This window comes from Pteronotus mesoamericanus, unplaced genomic scaffold (assembly GCF_021234165.1).
Source record: "Pteronotus mesoamericanus isolate MK-2021 breed Mesoamerican mustached bat unplaced genomic scaffold, CSHL_Meso_final contig_80, whole genome shotgun sequence".
Lineage (NCBI taxonomy): Eukaryota > Metazoa > Chordata > Mammalia > Chiroptera > Mormoopidae > Pteronotus > Pteronotus mesoamericanus.
In genome coordinates, this window is record NW_026555261.1 from 19,324 (window position 1) to 26,799 (window position 7,476).

Genomic DNA, 7,476 nt, shown 5'->3' on the forward strand with positions numbered 1-7,476 from the left:
TGGAGAGAAATGTCTCAGAAAAAAATTAATTAATTTAGAAAATATAAACATTTCTCTCAAATGGCCTATAACAAAGTGTCATTAATATAGACACTCGCAGTTCTTTACTTTGATTTAGAAACATGCACAGGTCCACATTGCAATACAGTGAATCTTTGCTAGGAACACCAACCTGTAACATTCACATGCATAAGGTATTTAATTGAATCTATGCATTTCATGGAGGACTCAGAATATTCTCTGCAATGAATTTCCATTTTTCCAAACTAACATAATGTTTCCAAAATCACTCTTTTATTACATCCACTTGTGTTTGACTTTACAGCATGTTGTTGGAGTCAATTAGGGTTTCTGTAAAGGAGAGGAAAGAAAATGAAGCTTTTGTCTAAAGCCTCATAGAAAAGTGACTAGAGCTCCACAGGTTACAAAGAATGCTGGCCATTTCATCACATGAACGTGTGGGCTACTGGGTATTTTTAGTCTCACAAAAAACAGTGCTCAAACACACACACAGACACACACACAGTTACGTCATCACTACAGAAGTATTGGGTTTTCTTTCACTTATGAATTTCTATCTCTGTCTTTGCCGACTAGCACCATTGTCACAATGGAATGCATTGCTCCTGTCCTGCTCACCTTCAAGGTTATAATTGACTCAGCAGGACAAGGACAATTTCACAGTCTTGGGCTGTATCTATGGCATGGGCACCTCCCAGAGACCTCTGAGAGCTCAGCCTCCCCCGCCTTCACTGAATGTCAGTGATATGGCCTCCATTACTGTCACCACCATTTTCCCTCACTCACAACTGCACGTCTACTTATTTTCATTAGAGTGGCTCTCAGAGGCATGTCAAGAGCTGAACTCTCTGCTTCTCTGTCGACATGGATGGGTCTGTGGAGTTCTCATCAGCTTTACTGTTTTACATGAAGATGAGAGATGCGTGAAAGAGAAAGAGAAAGTTCCAGAGAAAGTTCCAGAGAAAAGGGAGGTGTCTCAGAGTGGCTGTGTCTTGAGGGGATGTGAACTATGTCCCTGTGTGCCTGAGCAAATAGCACCTCAGCTTGGTCCCTCACAGTCCTGAGGCTGAAACAACAGAAGAACACTGATAGAAGTAACCAATAATAATAACAACTCATAATTGAGGTAATATAAGTAATTACTGAGAGTGATGACTTTGCCTGTGACACGGAACTAACTACCAAAACCGTGAAGAAATGACACAGTGATTACACTCACCCAAGGCATTATCATCTCTGGAGTCTCTCTGGACACATATTTTGAGTGGGGACATAAATGTATTTATCATTGGTACCAAGACATGGGTTCTCAGATGGCAAATAAGCACACATTCCTGCATGAATGAAACCACATAGATTGTTCTTTGTACTTGTGTCATGGTCAGATTGCATGCAGAAAAAGCTCATTTACGAAAAGATCTAATATCTCCTTGGGGTCAGGGTATGATGGTTGCTTCAAAGTTTAAACTGCAAGTGCACCTCAGAAAATCAAAATGTAAAGAAATGCCAAAGCCACATTTCCAGAATGATATTGTGACAATGATGAGCAAGTTTGCTTAATTTTAAAGATATTCATTATACTAGCATCTTCCAAATTGACTCTGTTTTAAAGACTAATATCTTGATTTCCTCAAGAGAAAGTAGCCTGATTCAGACGTGTCCTCTCAGTTAGGCAAGCACACTCTAACCAGCTTTCCACATGTTTCTAGTGATGTAATACACATAACAAAGTGTTTGGGAAGCACTCACAGGACCCTCGAAAACTTTGCTTAAATGATCCAATATGGAGTACACTGAGGCAGCCCCTCACCTATGCCTGAGCCTGAGCATGACCTATGACAAGATCTTAGCCCCCAGGACCTTGGCATTCACATACCTGAGCTGATGACTCCCAAATCACATATACAGATCTTTAGGTCATTCTCCAGGGCACATGGAGCCAATTCTTTGACATCCAGCAAGTAATGTCCTTGAAAATTGTCTAATGAAAAGCCAGAGATAGGCTTTTCTTACGAGAATGTGGCATATCGAATCTGGATCGTGCTGTCCAAGTCCCACAAGCCAGATCCAAGCAGCTCTGGAGACCCAGGAGGAACAGGTTTAGTACAAGTAATGAAAAAGAGGAATGTGGCCAACATCAGGAAGCCCAACAGGATGCATCGCTGTGCACCAGGATGTTTATGTCCAGTGATGCAAGCAGATCTCTTACGATCAATGATAGGCAGATTCATCCCTGGAACCCCACAGGCAAACAGTATATAAAGGGGCAAAGGTACTGCATATCACCAACAGATAGCACGCTCCAAATACCTCTGGCAGAGGAATCAACCAGAAGCCAAGGATGAAGGCCCTGCTGCTGACTCTTCTACTGGGTCTGGTTTGCGCTGATCTGTCCACAACAGACCTCTCACAGGTACCTTGGACAAAGGCTAATGCGTGTGTGTGTCCGTGTGCCTGCCCTTTTTGTACTCAGTATATGTGTGTCCAATTCATGGGCACCTAACTGGCCATCTACCTTGGACACTGATTGACATCTTAATGACTTCATATTGAACACTTATTATACTGGTATTGTCTCCGCATTGCTGGTAGAGCCAACAAAGTGACTAGTTATACATTGCAATGGTGGATTTAAAACAGAACTGAACAGTTCTGTTTAGAGCAACAGTTTGGATAAAAAATTGTTGGGTGCAGCTCCTGCATTCGGCAACAGAGCTTAATCTATTTCAGGAATATCACAGGTCCAGAGTGGATGCTACATTCTGATTCGAAGTTATGTTGAAAATCCTGCCTCCTTTGGTAGAAAGGGTGGTATTCTCGTGGTGAATGAGAGATGAGAAACTCTTGAAAAGTGAAGTCAGACAAAGCCCTTAAGTATCGTTTGACAACAATTTATAATGAAATTTTACTTTTAGATCTCAGGAGAATGGAAGACCCTTTATATAGCCACCAATACTCCACAGAAAACAACTAAGATTGGCCCATTCGGGCATACTGCTCATATAATTAATAATGACGCAGGAAATGGCGATATGACTTATCATATTTTTTCCAGGTAAGTAACAATGGCAGAGGAAAAAAAGAGTGAACCCTCTGCCTAATGGGCAAGAGTGGGACTGAGTTTTGTGATTACCAGGGACTTTGGAGATGTTCACTCAGGACTACACTCAGGTGTACAAAAATTCTCTAGAGATGATCCTAACAGCATTTGCTTGGACAAAAAATAGCAACAGAAGCACCAACAGGAATCATCTCCTTAAAGAAAGAGAACCAAATGAGCCCTAAGTTGCTATAGATGTCTCCATCCCCGCACTGCCTGAAATGAGCCTGCAGGGCCCATGTGGTAATGGCAGAGGATGGTCCATGTAAAGGGAGCTGTCGTCCACAAGAGTGCTGGCAGGTAGATAACAAATGATCTCTACCCTGAAGAAGGAATATCAACATCTATTGAATGACTCAGTTCATTCACCTTTCCTGCTTTGAGAGTTATTTATGAATGTTACAGAGAATTGTACATATGTGGTTAAGAAAAAGAATAAGAGAAAGAAAGGTTACCTTTTCACCTTCAATATTCAAATAGTACTAATGCAACCCATGTGGAACCCGGTAACAACCGCAAGGGTGACACTTTTTAATAATGGTGTAGATGATGTAAAGTCACCATCCTGAAATGGAGAATGAAGATGCGGCAGGGGTGAGGGGACAGGTTGAGGATGAACTTGAAGGTGGGATGGGCAGGTCAGAGAAAGAAGGAGGAGTAGCGACAAATGCGCTTCGATCACCGGCATTCACTAATGTAAATCATGTTTTGGGAAAGAAAGAGCAGGGCCAGGGGTCTGCGGATCGAATGTGTGAAGGGACTTGTGCACACAGGTGAAGCAGGAGGAAATGTACTTATTCATCACCGATCTTGTAGGTCTAAGCATTAACTGTGAGTGTCCCTTACACATTAAGGATGTCTCCTGAAATTACGGAAGCCGGCAGATTCTTCTTTCTGATTACGCTTTCCATGAAATCATGATAAATCAAACACACTAAGATTGGATTCTAAAGTTTTTCTATGCATTTTCAACTTAATGATGTGGGTCACTCAGGAGGGATGCCATGAAAGCCAATAACAAAATTTTAGGAATTTACTCCTCTCTCACTTTCTGTCACTCTGCTCTGTCTCTATCTTCCCTCATGCTCTGTAACACACAAACACACACACAAACACACAGCAACATATTTGCTAAATTGGTAATACCTGTATTCACATATGCTGCTTATTTTGTGAGAAAGAACAATTCTTGACACACCAAAAGTTAGGTTAAAGAGGCAGAATCCTAAGTAAATCAAAAGAAGAATTCGTTGCCAGAAAAGAAATGCTGGGTGTCCAAAAACATCAGCTTGTGCTGAGAGAAACTGGGCTTTCCCCAGAGATTAAATATTTGCATTTTTAATGCTGACTGCATTATTAATTGTATGTGTTACAGTTCTTCTGAGTACCTACCTGCATTGGAAGGCATGGTTAACTTTACATTTGAAAAAAGAATTTCTTTCCACATTGGACGTCCACCGGAAATATGCTGGTGGCCACAATTGGAAGAAAGAGATTTGAATGAGTCTAGAAGAGACCTGACAAATGATAGTTGTGAGTAAAGGCATGGAAATAAGGAGAGGGCCATGAATGTGTTAGTAATTGGGAAGGACTTATCACTGAATTGGAGGGTAAAATTTTGGTGGACACAGAGTCAGGAACACATTAAAAAAGCAGGAATATAAGAAACTAAATGCAATTTATGTCTGAAGACATAATTTCCACAAATGGAGTACAAGAGAACTCGAGGAGGTGTCAAGTGTGTCCTGCGAGGTACGTGCCGACCCTTTGGGGGTACTCTGACATTTCCAGTGTAGACAATGGCCTCTTTGCCTCTTGATCATCATTTCATGTTGGATGACAGTTTCCATCTGTTTTCAACGTTATATTGACCAGAGGCCATTAAGGATATCGGACACAAGTCGTGTGAGTGGGATACTGTGAAAATCCCTTTAAGACAGGAAGTTTTTATCATTTTCAATCTCCCAACCTGAGGATGTTTCCCTTTGTAGGTCGAATGGAAAATGTCTGAACAATATGCCCATGGGAAATGGGTCGAAGGCAATGTTTGCATCTTAAAATGTAAGTACAGATTCCTTATGGCTATAAGAACTTTAGGATTGAAATGTTGCTCTCAGTGCTTTCCAATTCTTTCACAAATCCTCAGACAAGATCTAGCAAGAATAGGGATCCTTTGCTTATCCTGTATTCTAATTTCATCACGCACAAAGATTCACATGATATTGCTTTGAATAATGTCAGTGCAGGTCCCTTTCCATTTTGATTCCAATGCAGGAGGTTAGTAAGATCGATTCAGAAGGACTTTATTACATGAAGCTCTCAGGTTCATTTGAATGCTTCATGAGCACTTCAAGGGACCTCAGACAACCAAGCTCCATAGGCTCTTGTGAAGTGTATCTATTGGCGTCATTTTCAATTAAAAGGATCCACTTTTGATTGTCTTAAAAACACCTTACTTCTTTCAACATATGTTTAATTTAGTTAAACCTGAAACAAGTTCTAGTGAATTGAAAAATGAAACAGGCATCTTCCTTTACTGAAGTGTTTATTCTAAGCACATGGACATGTTTATTCAAATATTTTTCTCCAAAAAATTTCTTAATGCCAAAACATTGCAATTTGACAGAGACTCAAAGACACTTAGGAAATGTGCGCAATACCACAATTTTACCAATATTACATGATGTCCTTGCCAAGGAAAAATCAATCCTCCTTCTGGGATAGGAGAAATGAATGGACTGATTAACTCTACTATGGGATAATATGGTTTCAACCACAGCATCATGGTATTTAAGTAATATGTTAGCTTCTTCTAAAACCCCATTTTAAAGTTCTTTGTAGTAAGACTGGAAAATGTGAAATATTATAAAGTGTAAAAAGACATACTCAAAGAAAGTTTGTTCCTAGTCTTTCGAGCTCTCCATCAACCTCTCTATTCTCTCTCACAGACAGATGAGTGTACAACCCTTTCTGTATTTACTGATGTATCAGAAGATTTCCTGGTGGGGTATATCGTGAACGTGGATGACAATGGTCTCCACCGTAACTTTCATGTTCAGTAAGTATGATCTCCTTTCTCATGGTCATTTCACACAATTATTGTTGTTATGTATACTCACAGAATCTATGTTCACTGCTGATATTCATTATTGATACGAGGATATTTCCAGCATCTCATTAAGGTACATTGGATCCAATCTACAAAGAGCCTGAGAAGAGAAGCTGGTACTGGCAGGGGTTTCATATATCAAACACTTGGAAATACTGCCTGCAGCTTAAAAGTATACCAATATAGAGTTTTAAAAATACTCTTTCTAAAAAGGTGAACAAATTATGAGCCCTGGCTCTCTTGAAGTTGATCCCAAATCCCACCATATTTCAATACTTTTTGGAATATGTTCTCTGCCTTGTCCTAGCATGTTTGTTAAACCTGCATCATGCGTACACTTCCAGGCATCCGTCTTGTGAAGGTTGGGATTCTCTACCCCTGAGAAATGACCACGTGGCACTGAGATGGGTGCATGTGTCATGCTGCCAATGGGCTCTTGTTTGCATAAATTATGGGGTGAAAAGTGATCTCACAAGAGTCCACCTAGACCTGCTCCACCATGAGGACAGGGCTGGTTCTCTGGAAGATCGAGACCATGTTCCTAGTGGGTTTGAGGAGAAGAAAGCAGCGATGTCAGATATTCCAGGAAGCAGGTAGACGTTCTAGGTGAAGTGGCCTCAAACTTCTGGCACCCATGGTTGTCTCTGGAGTCCACAGCTGGGGCAGGAGTGAACATTGTGATGCAGAACGCCTGGGCTGGGTTCTGAATCTGCACTTCATGAGGCAGCTGACTTTGGAATGAGTGACACCTGACCTCTGGAACTTTAACATTTTATCACTTGAAGGTGTGACTTCTACTTCTTTATTGTCATGTGTGTATCCACAAGTTCTTTGGCATCTAAGGAACTTATTTCTTCCCCCATGTGGTCATTTCCAGGCAAATCAAACCATGCGAATGAGCAAGATTTCGAGAAGTTCAAGGAGCTGACTCAGAAAATGGATATTCCAGAAGGAAATATTTTAGACTTTACCAATATAGGTAATGAGACTACATTATTTCCTGAGTATCTCATTTAACTGGAATGGAAATATTCCCTTAGGAAACAAATTGATGTCTCTTAAATTTACTCTTCCATCAATCACAAATTATAATATCAGTCCTCTCAATAAAATGAATTACAAGTCCTGGGAAACATTGGGAAATGGTACTGGCTGGCGACTCTTTGAATTCCTGTTCTTTTTCTTTGGTCCATAGAAGACTGTCCTAAAAATTAATGAAAGCAGAGTCATTGATTCTCACGGGCAG

General features: G+C 40.6%; 2 long non-coding RNA genes across 2 annotated transcripts; one reads left to right on the top strand and one right to left on the bottom strand.

Moving 5' to 3' along the window:
• Positions 1–228: 228 nt before the first annotated feature.
• LOC129079767 (uncharacterized) lies at positions 229–2,087 on the bottom strand. Its single transcript, XR_008530103.1, has 3 exons — positions 1,898–2,087; positions 1,241–1,355; positions 229–351 (listed from the first exon to the last, which is right to left on the bottom strand). It is a non-coding gene; the product is annotated as an uncharacterized LOC129079767 (long non-coding RNA).
• A 4,612-nt stretch (positions 2,088–6,699) lies between these two features.
• On the top strand, positions 6,700–7,476 carry LOC129079768 (uncharacterized). The gene is made up of 3 exons (XR_008530104.1): positions 6,700–6,823; positions 7,108–7,209; positions 7,426–7,476. It is a non-coding gene; the product is annotated as an uncharacterized LOC129079768 (long non-coding RNA).